Genomic DNA, 15532 nt, shown 5'->3' with positions numbered 1-15532 from the left:
TCTGATTAACCATCTATTCCTTTATCCAGCCAAACATCCAGTATACACACACTCACACACACACACACACACACACACACACACACACACACACACACACATATATATATATATATATATATATATATATATATATATATATATGCTATAATTACAGGTTGTTGTTGTTGTTGTGTCTTTCGGCTTTTCCTGGTTAGGGGTCGCCACAGCGGAACTCCAGTCCACTTATGATTGGCAGTAGATTTTTACGTGCCAAGTTGCCAGCTCTGACACACAACCTTCAATGAAGGTACGCCCATTCACACATGTCTCCACACAGAAGATGCTCTAGCTGAGAATCGAACAGGACAACGTCTTACTGTGAGGCGACAATGCTACAGCAGCGGAGTCAAAATAAAAATTGTCTGACAGGAAGTATTGGGTTTAGTATATACAGCAGTTATTTCTTAATGTTAATGAAAAATGTTAATGAAATTGCAGTGCTACAGCTGCAGAATTCATATTTAAAGCAACCAAAAGGTGGTCATTATACAAGAAGGATGCCAGCATGTTGTATAAGAAAAAGAAAAACACAGTCTAACTCTAGGTCTAACACCAAGTTAAAATTAAAACAAGCCACTGTAAAAAAAAAAAAAAGGATATTGCTCTTGAATAAAATATTGAATAATATTAAATTCTGTTGATTAATGTATTTACAAGTTCACAATACCTGACTTTCTAATGAATCACAGAGACAGTGATTTTGTTAACCAGGAATATGGTACTTTAATAAACTAACTATGAGACCGCAATAGTGCCGAGTAACTGAATTGTAACAACAGTCTCATTGTTATGCATATTGCAGCAACTACTCTCTTCTCTTTTTTTGGAATTTGCAGTGCTAGTCACTAGGGAAGAGCATATCTACCTGGTACCTGATGAATAATGTATGCTACTGACTGTAAGGTGTGACAATTACCTGCTGTGCTCTTCACAACTAGAATTCTGCATTTTTAAAAGAGCTACTTGTGCTTTGCACCCCAGCAAGGGCTCTCCTTCATCAGAGAGATAACTGCTGGCTCTTCCAAGGGCCAGTCTTGAGGTATGTGGCCAATTATATTTTTTGTTTAAATTGTGCCAGGCCTTAGGACTCATCTATCCTCCCTAAAAAGTTACATCAAGGTCTGTTTCTGGAGTTCTTTTTATAGAAGTTAATTCTGGGCACTAACTCTATTTTTTGAATAATTTGTTAATGTAATCATGTCTATGGATCTGTTTTAACAGTGTTTTAACATTTATTTTTCTCATAAAGTACAAGAATAAAATACCCTAGTAAATAAAAATAAAAGTCAGCAATACAATTCAAGAAGGCACGATATGTAAAATTAGTGAAAAAGAGGCATTAACTGCTGTTTTCAGCTGCCTGTATTAAAATTGGAGGCAAGACTTGATCATGTTGTGATATTACAGATGGGTCTATATTTTTACTATTAAAATGAATTGCCTTATAACAGGAATAGCTCACTGAAACAGATGAGATTTACACTAGTGTCATCCTGAGGTACAGAATAAAATGGCTTCCTACTGTAATATCAGCATTCAAAATGCCTAATAACGAGAAGCCAATAAAAAAGAAAACCGAAAACACAGGAGAAGAGGAAATCTTGAAAATCACTTGTCTCTCTTAAACTTAATTTTGTGTGGGGCAACCCCCCCCCCCAGAATTTATATATACCAACTCAGAGATTCTCATACCTCATAAAAATGGGAACATTCTGAGAAATGACACCTTGGACTTAATTATGTCAGTCTGTTCTTTTGGCCATTCAATTTCCTTATTGGGCTAGTGGGGCCCGACATTTCAAATGGTTCCCAAATAAAATCTGTAGCATTACCATTTGCTTTACTCCATCTGGAGGTGACAATGGTGCACAAAACCAGACTCCTTTTCATGCTTTACTACTCAAAGCGTTCAGATGTGAAATACTACTAAAGGAAGACCAAAGTCATAACAGCTTCTCTGAGTGTCTTTGTCAGAAATACAGCGTTGTAGGTGTTGTAAAGTACAGACAACTCATCTCTTAAAAGCAACACTGTTAACTTAATGTCCCAGATGACTGGAACCCTGATTGTGACACCATTGATCTGGGTCCAAGTAGCAAGCCTATTGCTATCAGCAGCTGGTCAAACAGGATAGAACAGGATAGAACATGATCAGCCAAAGCCAGCTTGGCAACCTTTGGGGCATGGGAGAAGGGAATACTGTCACAGATACCAGGAGGAGAAATAAACATGACAAAATGATTGAGGGCATGAATAAGACCATAAGAGGTACATGAAGAGGATGAAAGTCTGCATGCTTTGACCATAAAGACATGGTGCCCACTGACCATTGTTGATAATGTACAATCACAATGGATAATCACACAGTGGATTCTGTGCAGTATAAAAAAAAAATAAATGGACCAAGGCATCCACTGTATATCAACCCAAAGACGAAAGTTGGTTTAATGTATTTTCTTATTTCTTGTAATTAGATAACCTTTTTAAACTGGCATATACTACACACAAGCTGCTCAAAGAATGACTGGAAACTTTAGAAAATGTGGCAGCACCTAGGATAAGGGATTATGAGGCCTTATTCTGGGTGTATTCTAAACTTTTCAATAACTTCCTTCCAGTCATTCACATATAACATGAATGGGCATGACATATTCCCCAGGATTCATGAAGCTTGCGCCAGGTGCAGGCATAGCGTCGGCATTCTAACACCAAATATGGCCGCCGAATGATTCAGGTGCGAGCTATTTCCACATGCACTACCTGCATACGCTATGTCCACACAACTCCTGAGCTTTGTATGCTAATTACCCCGTGTGCAGCAGTGTAGCATGCAAAGAAAGGTATGTAGTGATCAGGAAGTAGTGCAGGCGTAGTATAAGCATGCAGAAATGTAAACTGTAGAAAACTGTTTAAATTTTTGCAAACAAAATCAGAGCCATGACAGCCAACCAAACACATGCATTATAATGTTAATATATGCCAATGGCTAAATATATAGTCATTGACATAAAAAAAGTGTACAAAATATAAAATTAACATTTGATATATATATAGTCGCACTATTGCAATGTAGAAGCACAGGGCAGCAGTGCACAAAGGGGATCGCAAGGAATATATAAAAATATAGAATAAAACCGCATTGAAACACTTATCATGATTTCCCCATAATAGTCAATAGCAGGCATGCTACACCATACACATGGCACAAGGGTTGTTAAGGGGCATTGACAATGTTATGTGCAGTAGCTAGGAATTAGTAGGCAATGCCATGCAAATGAGAGGAGTAATATTGAATCGCAGATTCCCCGCTGGTGTAAGGATGCACCTCACAGCATAGCATTTTAACACTGAGGTGAGCCTTTGAGGTAAAGATGACATCAAGAGAGGGGTGTGTCGCCATTGCTGTAGGCACACTGGAGCATTGCTAAACCGGTCTGCCCCCTAGCTAGGCAAAGCTGCAGGATATGGGTGTGTCGAATTGCCCATAGCTATGCTTAGCTGAGAGTACACAATGTAACCGAGTATGCAGGTGAATGGAGATGAAAATGCGCGTAAACCTGGTAAATGGGTATGCATGTCACGCACTTCAGCTGAAACAGGAAGTATATAGGAAAGAAATAAGGAAATGCTGCAGCAGTGAAATTGGAGTACACATGATTAATTAACACCTAGGAGCCTACAGTGGACCACTGACAACAGCTAACAAAGCTGCAAGCAGCTACCTGCAGAACAGGGAAGGGGAGGGGCTGTACTGCAAAGAAAACAGCAAAGTGTCAAAGCAAAACAAAGGCAATATGCAGTATATCAGCTACAAGGTTCATTTCGCCATGACTGGGTAGGGAAAGTACAAAACAAGAAAGATGGCAGGTGGATGCATGCCTGATAATGGGAGGGGATCTAGGTCTAAAAGTGAATTAAAGGGCAACAGATTAATCAAGGCAGGCAAGTAGATCTCCACAGTAAAGGCCCCACACTTGCAGTACTCATTGCAAAGCCCATAATTATGACACGCAGCAGCTGGAATAGTTCATGCACACCCACTTACATCAGCAGCATCCATAGCACAATACTATAAAGTGTGAAAGCACCTCACACACATTTGTGTATTCCCATACACTCTGCACCAGTGGTGTGTACAGATGGGGAACTTTTATTATGTACATGTTAGGGGCTGCCATAGCTTTGATCCACCAGCATGTGCTGGAGACTGAAGGTGGTGTGGACATGACCACCGCAGGCACCAGAGGAGGAGGAGGAGAGTGTTCAGACACAGGGTAACCTACCAGGGGTTACATGATCTGGAGATAATGGAGCGTTAAACGGTGGACAGAGACACCCTACAGCAACTTGTGGAGCTGTGCCGGCTACGCCTCAGAGCCAGAACAAACAGAGGGGAACCCATCCCAGTGGATACGAAGGTATGAGTAAGCCTGAGAATACTAGCTACAGGTACCTTTCAAAGACCAACTGGAGATATCATGGGTATCTCACAGGCATCAGCATCCAGGGTTCTACACCAGTTCCTGAATGCCATGTTACCACATGCCAATGAGCACATATACTTCACCCAATGCAGGAGGACTTGGCCAGCAATATGCATCTCTTCCACCATGTGGCAGAATACCAGGAGGTACTGGGTGCAATAGACTGCACGCACATATACATCAAGTCACCACCCAGTGAGCAGGGTAGGCTCTACATAAACTGCAAGAGATACCCCTCCATCAACTGCCAGGCTGTGTGCAATGCCCAGGGCATTATCATGGATGTGTGTGCTGGAAGCCCTGGAAGCTATCACGACTCCCACATCTGGCATACCTCACAGCTGTATTGGTTATTTGCTAGGGGGGACATCCCAAATGGCCACCTGGTGGGGGATTCTGGCTACGCACTGGAACCGTGGATGATGACTCAAATTAGAAATGCACACACACTCATACAGGAATGCCATAATGAGGCAAACCACAAACCAGAATCATCATAGAATGTGTGTTTGGGATGCTGAAATCATGGCTCCACTGCTTGGACATATCTGGTGGAGCCTTGCAGTACTCTCCAGGCACATGTGCCCACATCTTCATAGTGTGTTCCATGCTACTCAATATGGTCCTGCGGAAACAGCTGCAGCAGGGAAAGAATGGTGAAGGGCCTCACAGCCCACCACCATTGCCAAGGGCCCCACAGGCACAGAGGTACTCAGACCATGAACACCCTGAGCCAGCCTCAGTAGGCAGACAGAGTCGTGCCCAGTATGCCCATGCCTTGGCAAAGAGGGAACATATAGCACACACACTGACAGTGTAGGCACCTAGGGACTGACACCTTTCTCCACCTGCAAACGCAGTAAAAACAGATGGCACACACACAAGACTACCTGTAAATTGTCATGTATAGGCAGTCTACTGTGTGCATTCAACATAGGCAGCCCTCAACTATTGCACACACAACAGCCATTGGCACAAGGTAAGCCAACACCTGAACAGTAAATTAAGCTATCAGCATATGCAGATACTGTATGTATAGATTCATAGGTAGATACTTTGCCAATGGCCAGAGGCCATTCATAAGGCCAGACAAAATGTGTCAGCCTTTGCCACCCCATTGATTTATTAACCATCCCTCTGTGGAACAGAGCCAATGGCTGGATCCCTGGGGTGCATCTACTTCTCCCCATCTACCCTTCAAGGTTTCTCTTGCAGAATGTTAGTGAGGGGCTCTGTGTAATGTAGTTAGGGATGTTGTTCCAAAGTATGGGGAGTGTCTGTGACAGGAAGCTCTCCCTCCAGCATCTTCCAGTTATTGTTGTGGCAAGGTCAGCTCACTACAGTGTGTGGCTCATTGTGACATGGATTTCCATAGGTGGAGCATATCCATCAAGTCTGAGTTCGACATGGCTGTGTTGGCATGCGGAGATCATCTCTGGGTAAACGAGATGCCACTGAGTAAAGCAGGAGTTTATTTAGTCCGGCTGCATAGGCCATATGTTGGAGGCCAGTTTTTCCCCTGGTGAGGTACATTTGTTGACCCCCCCAGCTGTTGGACCTGTTCTCTAAGGTACATCCCACATGGGTTATTATACCCTATGATGGGACTGATAAGTGATGAGTAAAGGGGCACTATAACCCCAGTATGTCTAAATGGGAATCCTTCAGTAGTCAGATGGTCTACATAGAAGGAAGTCCTAAGTACAGTGGAGATATGATTGTCACAGGGGAGATCACTATCTACCTTAGTCCCGAGATACCCCATTACCTTGTCTGCATTAAAGTGGCTGCCTCGCATGTGTTAATATGTGTGTGCCAATTCCACAATGAAATGACCATGCAGTTAGTGGCCCTTGGCTGGAGGCCATGTTGTTGGCACCCTGTGATGTTCTCTGTGAGGCCCCTTGAGGGATGTCCGTGTCAGCTGGACTATCAGTCATGGCTCACAGTTTGCAGTCATTGCCAAACATGGTCTGCCGTAGTCCACCTGTGTTTGCTTGTACATCTGAGACATATATGCCAAACAGTAGGGCTCCCAGGACTGAGTCCTGTGGGAAACCAGTCGTGACTGTTCAAGAGTTGGATCTGGACACTGCTAGTCTTACCAAGTGGGTTCTGTGTTTAAGAGGCCAGAATAAGCAGTCAGAATCCTTTTATTGTTAAAAATATGTAAATTACAGAACAAAAATGTCCTGCAATGAAAAAAACAAACCGGTTTCGGCTAAACAGCCTTCTTCAGTGTAATTAGCTTAAATCCCAAAGTCCAATGTCATGAATATTCATATGTTACATCCACCAATGGCAACAATGGTATGATCCAACCCTTGGGTTGGAAACATAATACAAAGTAAAATGCCAAAATCCAAGTGTTTAGAACACAATTTTCATATATGAAAAGAAGTGTTACTAGGCTCAAAGTAATATCAAACTAATACAGAAATGTTAATAAATATATATATATATATATATATATATATATATATATATATATATATATATATATATATATATATATATATATTATATAACATAATTACAAAGCAATAACATAAAAGTATGTCAAGAAAAACATATATATACAGACTGATAGGATAATATATGCAAAAAAGTATAGCCAATACATGTATGTATAGATAATTACAATATTCATCCAAATTGCACATATCTAATTTGCTGAAACAGATAGATAGTCAAATACTTAATAAGAAAAAGTAGAAATACATATGACTGTGCAACCATACAAAGTATCCAAAATAAGGGTATAGTAGGACCAAAAAAGGGTATACTAGGACCAAAAAATCACTGTAATAATATAATAATATAAACTAGTGGCATGATTACTACCAAATCAGTCTAACATATCAACAGATATGAGATGTGTATCATACGGTAACAATGGGCAGGATTCACAAAGGCTTGCACGGAGTCTAAGAGTAGTGTAAGACTCCATGCAGCCTTCGCGATCCAGGAACAGCCCAAAGTCCATGTAAGAGACAAGCTTAAACGTCTCTTACATGGAGTGGGCGTGGATAAGCTAATCACCTCACTTGCAGCCGAATAGCATGCAAATGAGGATGATTAGCGATCCAGGAAGCCCAGAGCAGCCCGTGTAAGAGCCGTTTTAGCTGCAGAAATGTACTCAGTTGACAACTGAGTACGTTTCTGCAAAAACCACAATGGAGCCATGTCAGCTCCAAATAAAGGGTGCATATGTGTGCCAAATATGTGGCCATTGGCAAGGTAACCTGATGCAAATATATTAAAAATATATATTTTTTTTCGGCGATCGCCGATGTTTAAACCCAGCGCAGCCCTCACAAATGGCTGCTGTATAAAACTATAAAAACGAAGGTTATAAACCCACAAATGTGGGTTTTATGCAATACATGGAATGTCAATGCAGGGAAGCTGAGTCTAAGAGATGTAATTAAGCATTAGTAGGCAATCTGATGCAAATGAGTGTTAGGATACTGAATTCCACTGTCACATAGCAAATGAGCACAGTCTGAGTAGTGTAAGAGTTACAGAAGGGGGAGGAACAGAGTAGGAGATAGGTGACATCACAGGGGGAATGGTAGAAAGAAATGCAGTTCATTGGAGGTCAGAGTTACATGACAGATGTCAGACAGATATCATGGAAAGAGGTGTGCCACTAGATAAGCATGAGAAAGTCAAGAAATGGAAGGTGTACACTGTTGCCTACACCAAAGTTTCTTGCTGGGCGTGCATGCGCATGTGTGCGCACCATGAATCGCGAGTAAGATAGTGTGTGCACGTGTAAGACAGACTGAGCATGTGGGAGCATGTTGGGAGATGTTTAACACTGTTTGCGCGGGTGTGCACGCGTTTTAATCCAAATAAGCAGATTCTGAACAGTGTAAGCATGTGTGCGCGTGTGTAAGCCACTGTCAGCGTGTTTCTGCTGGTTTGCACATGGCTCCTCCCTGAGGAAACAGAGAGGAAAAAGGAAGCAGCAGATTTAGTAGGAAACTAGCAGGGAATACTGCTGGAGCTAGCAGGTGAAAACAATTAGAAGCAGTCAATTACACAGGCAGAATAGTAGCCCAGCCCAGCACTTAAAACTCTGCAAACAGCAGTGCAGGATGTTTCTCTCAAGAAACACTGCAAGACAGGAGTAAGCTATTAGAAGTGAAAACTGAAAAAGCTGAACTCAGAGCAGAAATGCTAGGGGCTGCCATAGCTGTCATAATGAGACATAGGCGACTTGCTGAGGGTGGTGACAATGCAGATGGTGCCAGACAACCCACAGTGAGGAGACAGAGAAGATTGTACAGGCCCAGGGTCACCTACCATGGGTTACATGAGCTGGAGATAGTAGAGTGCTATAGAGTGGACAGAGACCTCCTGCAGCAAATTGTCGAGCTGTACAGGCCACGCCTCACACACAGAACCAACAGAGGGAACCCATCCCAGTGGAAACCAAGGTATGTGTTGGCCTAAGAATACTAGCAACAGGTACCTTCCAGAGACCAACTGGTGATATGATGGGGATATCACAGGCATCAGCCTCCAGGGTACTGCACCAGTTCCTGGATGCCATGTCAGCACATGTCGGTGATCATGTATATTTCCCCAATGCCCGTGAGGTATTGGCCAGCAATATGCGTCTCTTCCAGCAAATAGCGGAATACCCTGAGGTAGTGGGTGCAATACACTGCACGCACATATGCATCAAAGCACCAGCCAGTGAGCAGGGTAGGGCATACATCAACCACAAGGGCTTCCCCTCCATCAACTGCCAGGTTGTGTGTGATGCCCAGGGCATAATAATGAATGTGTGTGCTGGCTGTCCTGGGAGCTACTATGATTCCCACACCTGGCATTTGACGCAGCTGTACCAGACATTTGCCAATGGGGACATCCCACATGGACACCTAGTGGGGGATGCAGGTTATGCACTGGAGCCGTGGCTGATGACACCCATCAGAAATGCACACACACCTGAACAGGAACACCATAATGAGGCACACGCACAAACACGTAATGTAATAGAGCGTGTGTTTGGGCTGCTCAAGTCACAGTTCCGGTGTCTGGACACATCTGGTGGAGCCTTGCAGTACACACCAACTACATGTACCCAAATTGTCATAGTATGTGCTATGCTACATAATATGATCTTGCGAAAACAGCTGCAACAGGACCAGCATAGGGCCGGGCCAAACATCCCCCCACCATTGCCAAGGCCATCACAGGCAGAGCGTGACTCGGAGGAGGAACAACCTGAGCCTGCCCCAGTAGGCAGAAGGAGGCGTGCCCAGTATGCCCTGGCCTTGGCAAAGAGGCAACGCATAGCACATACACTGGTTCAGTAGGAACCCTGGGAATGATACCCTGTCTGACTCACTCAAATAATAACATGGATGCCTACAATGACATGACCTGCTCACAAACATGTACAGGGAAGTGTAATATGCGCATCCGACAGAGGCAGCCCTGCAGCACCACCTGAGGCATGAATGCCATGTGTTAAGTAATGTAACACCATGTACTATATGCACACCTGAGGACCCTGACTAACATCCTACCCTCACCAAGCATCATGCCACAATATGACAATGAGATGATCAAGTGCAATAATTGACTGAAGTACTGCAGTTAGTCAAAGGGGATCCAATGTGTGCCAATCTGGGATGACATGCTGAGCATGACATGATGCTCCACCTGCTAGGACTGGCATGCACCTATCAGTGCAGGCCGTATGGATACTGGCAAAGGCTGTTGTTACCCACAGTGTGCCCTGAATAGGTAAGGCTCAAAACACAAACCTATCTCCATAGGTATCAGAAGGATAAGAATAAGATAAGGGATAAGTCGAAACAGCAAGATGCATGCAGTCTAAACTCACCCAGTATGGAGAATGTTGATATCTGTGCTGTAACAGAAAACTGAGTCAAGGCTCACAACAGCACCCTAACACTACCAGGTTACACCTCATACTGTGCTGTACAGCCTCAAAACATGGAACAAGCTACAAAAGGAGGGTGACTAGAAAGAATTGTCAAGAATAACCACACCCCCATGTTGGTACCACAACAAGAAGTAGCATGGACTAGCCATGGTCAAGTAACAGTGGCTAAAACTGCCCCCCAGTTTATAGCCTGCTATAGACTACTGTCCCAACACCAGGAACTGCACCTGGCCTATGCTGGAATACATGAATATATCAAGTCCTCCAAACCACATTATATTGGGTGACTGAAAATACCCAGACATAGACTGGGAGCATTATACTAGCTCCAACAGTGTAGGACAAAAGTTCATAGAATCCATAAACCAAAAGGCCCAGGAACAACGTACCACTCCCACAAGAGGGGTAAGCATACTGGATGTGATAATCAGCAACATGGGTACTGGATGGCAAGACGAGAAGTGTATTGCTCACTGGTAAAACCAGACCATAGAGTAATCACACTGGATATACAAATCCTGACCACAGTCCTGGCCAGAAAACCACAGTGGAAAACATGTGTAAAGCAATATTTGCACTCCTCCAAACTGATGTGGAATCCATTAAAGGTCCTGTGCAGGTGCAAAATATGGGCCACACCTCAGAACCTGTAATACAGCCATTCCATGAACACTGCCAGGAATGTTTGGATTATGCAATCCTAAATTAAAACAAGACACAATGCCATACACGAGGCATCTGGCATGGTGGACACCAGCCATAACCAAACCATGCAAGAGAATGAGGAAGCTACTACATGATAGAGCAAACATAAACAATGAAGTAATCACTGATCAGTAGTATGGCAATAAAATCTGTCCACACATACAATCCACTAAGGCCAGCCACAACAAGTTGAATCTGTGAATCCTGAGGCAATGTTACACCTGCCCCAAGTACACAGACAACCCCCAACTCCACCCAAGAAATACAAATATATGTGAGAGATGCAACCATCTATCCAAACTGGAGGCTGAGCTCCCTCAACTCAGTACTCCCAAAACTAGTCAGGAGGAGAAGGTAACCACACACACCACAAACACAGTCCCACATAGACCTATCACAACTGCAAACCAAACACATAAACAGAAAAACATTCCCGGAGGCACAAATTACAAACACAGCACACCAACAGAGGCCTCTAAAGCAGACACCCAATCAAACAACCTCCAAACATAGCACATGCAACACATAGTACACAAAGCTGGTGTGCCAAACAGTCACAGGCCAGAAGGAGAAACAACATGCCTGATACAGTTGTAATAGGTGACTCCATAGTCAGACACACTGCTGTTCCACACCAGACTGAACAAGGAAAGGGTACAGTAAGCTGCCTGTAGGCTGCCACAATACGCCACATAACAGAAGTATGCAGGTCACTCCAAAGCAAGTAGAAATATGATGCAGTCATAGTCCATGCTGGTGTGAATGACCTGAGATGTACCTCCCTAGACTACATGAAAAGAGACATAGATGAGCTCTCTGATTATGTAGTCCAGGCCGGTATGACACTCACTGTTTGCAGCATCCTACCCTTACCAAGAATAATGCCACAGTACAAACATGGAATGATCAGTCATAGCAAGTGGCCCACTTACTGTTGTCATTCCAAGGGGATCCAATGTCTGTCTGCTTGGGATGTCATGCTTGACAAGCCACGCAGCTGTTCTTGGGATGGCTTGCACCTGTTACCCCTGGGCGTCTGGATATTGGATAAGGCCTTTGCCACCTCCATAGAGCCTTTTGTAGGCAAGGCTGAAAAGTCTAACCCACCACCCTAGAAAACATAAGTGGAAAGAAACATAAGGGTAATGCTGACCAATGCCAGATGTAAACCCCAATATGCATGCTCCCAAGGCCATCCCCAGTATGGAGAACATCGATGTCTGTGCAGTGACAGAAACCTGCTGCAAGCCTCCTGACAGCACACCAGCACTACCAGGTTATACCACATATCATGTGTCATGGCCCCAAAACCTGGAACAAAACATAAAAGGAGGGTGAGTATCCATATTCAGCACAGATACCCATACGTCCAGGTAACTGACAATGCACAAGGCATTGGAGTCCACCCATGTGCAACTAACTGTAGGCAAGACTGCTGTACAGTCTATAGCATGCTACAGACCACACTCTCATACACAGGAACCCCACCCAGCCGTCCTGAAGACACTGGACAGTATGAATGTCCCACCAACTACCAATCAAGGTACCACAAATTACCACATAGGTGGTAAACCATTATGTATGGAAGGAGTAATCAGGGACCTAGGGACACAAGTGGACAGTAACCTGTTATGTGACACTCACATTGCCAATGTGGCTAGGAAGACTGTCTACATTTGACACCGTATCAGGAAAGGATTCACATCTACGTCAACAGAGGTCATTGTGCCCCTATACTGTTCTCTTATCACACCCATAATCTAGTACAATGCCTCATATGGGATGTACCTTACCTGACACCTGCAGCAGTTAGAAAGACCTCAAAGGTACCTCACCAAGAGGATAAAGGGTCTCAAATATATGTCATATGCTGCCTGGCTGTAGACACCCCAGCTGAATGCAGTCACATACTGCCTACACAGAGGCATTGCATGCCTGTTGTAGAAGGCCATGCCCAACACAGGAGTAATGGACATGCTCCACCCCAGAAAACTCAAAGCCATCGGAGCTGTGAGAGTGAGAGATGTCAACCTCAACAAATAATGAAATAGGATGTGCTGGTGGGACAGATTCATAATCCAGAGGCTCCGCACACCCTGGACCAGAATCCCACTCCATGTTAGGCAGAGCCCCTCACTGACACTCTTCAACAGGAATCTTGCCAAGTGGATGGATGATTGTAGAGTTACACTGGGGTCTTCACTGTGTCATGTCCAGACAGAGGCACAGCAAAGCAAATCATAAATGACCATAATATTCACATAGCAAGGGGTGGCAAAAGCCACACACACTCTGGCTAGGCTAACAAATGCCCTAGGGTGGATAGCCTAGTATGAACCTATGAACCTATGAAGATACAAATTGTACAGGACACTAAGGATAATCCCAAGGCTTTCACAACTGATGGTAGGAACCATGTTGGGAATTCACAGATATGCTCTGAATCACACAAATATCACAAACACACACACATATTGCCAACATACATCCTGACAGGTGCAGTGCAAATCCCCCCCCCCCCCCAGAATGCAGAATATCTATCCCAGCAGACTGTTGGCCCCTGACATTGCAGATGCTGAGGTAACAGCCAGCATCTACAAAGCAAAACACACAGCAGCAATGGTATGAGATGGTGTCCTGGGCTGAGTGCAACATGGACTCCAAGATGAATGGAATGCCAAATCACACTACTGCTCAATGTCAGCCTTACCACAGAATATGTACCCAAAGAGCAGTGTACAACAACAGTGGTCCTTCTCAACAAAGGTGTTGCCTGAATGGATACTGAAAACTACTACCCCAGAATCCTGAGAAGCTCGGTCTGCACAGCTATGGAAAGGTTCAGCATGTACCACAGACATAAAGATATTGGGGACCTACTGACACCGGACCCTACCCAGTATGGCTTTCTTAAGTGCAGATCCTGCCCCTAAACATGTTTGACTCAATTGAAACAGTCATTAAGGTCATTGATGAGGGCAATGTGGTCCACACAGCGTAGCTGGACCTTGCAAAGGCTTCTATACAATACCCTACATGTTCATTATAGATAAGCTCACCAGCTTAAATATAAACCCCTATGTCAGTAGAGGGGTTGCAAACCAGACCAAGGACAGAACAGACATGGTCAGACATGCTGCAGCCATGTCAGACTACAAACCAGATATAACTGGCATCCCACAAGGCTTGGTCCTGGGATCTCCCTCGTCTGGTATATATGTCCCATAGGTACAGGCAAACATGGAAGGACTGTGTCTGAACATGTTTGCAGAGGACTACAAACTGCTCACCATATATGATCCACCAGCTGACACAAGCATCCCACAAAAGGGCCACATAGAAACAGACAACTGGTGCCATAGCCATGTCAGCAAGCTAATTGCAGAAAAGTGTATAGTCAACCCCGTGGATATACAGTAAGTGCCCACCAATTACCACATAGGTGTTAACCCATTATGTAGTTAACATGTAATGAGAGACCTGGGGACACAAGGTGATAGATATCCTGCATTGGACAAACATGTGCTGTAGTGTTTACAGAAACATACCATATACCCACCGAATCATGAAGGTTGTCAGATCTAGATAAGGGGAGGCCATTGTGGCTCTGCAGTCATCCTTCATCAGCGGTACAATTGACTACAATAGCCCCTGTGGGATGTACCTCAGCAGACACCTCCATCAACTGTAAAGTCCCCAATAGTACCTCACCAGGAGTATCAAAGAGCTTGCACAGATGCCATGTGTTGCCTGTGTTGCTGGTATCAATAAACATGCTGCACCTTGTACAATCTGAATGGCAGTGAGCTATGCACATGAGAGACCTGAACCCCAGCACTGACTTACATAGGACAAGCTGTACTGCATGATCCATAACACAGAAGCCACCCCCACCCATGAGTGAATTCCCAGTACAGGCTACCCATAGAGTCACTTATCAATTTTCCTCAATAGGAATCTTGATGAGTGGATGGGAGATGGTAGCTTTATCCTGGGTATCACTGTCATGTCACAGGTAGACAGAGGCACAGTATACTAACCATGACATATGTCATGGCAAACTCCACTTACAATGTAAGTTGAAGGACAAACACACTCTCCAACTAGCATTAGACATGGACTAGGGCACATCGCTAGTGTTTGCAAATGTACACCTATGTTCTGGAATACACTACCAATGTTGGACAAGCCTGGTTTAAGTAGTTCATATCTGAACAGAATGCAACATGGTCAGATGTACACAACTGGCCCCTAACCAGGCTGTTGTGCTCACTATCGAAATGTAAAGCAGTGATAGCACTAAAGCCCAGGATACTGTCCACCACAGTCAAAGTACTACCAGTACACTATACAGTACTACAGTGTTAGGTCT

This window comes from Protopterus annectens, chromosome 7.part0, assembly GCF_019279795.1.
Source record: "Protopterus annectens isolate FY-2018-M chromosome 7.part0, PAN1.0, whole genome shotgun sequence".
Lineage (NCBI taxonomy): Eukaryota > Metazoa > Chordata > Ceratodontiformes > Protopteridae > Protopterus > Protopterus annectens.
The sequence above is the reverse complement of the archived record's forward strand: the minus strand, read 5'-3'. Positions refer to the sequence as shown.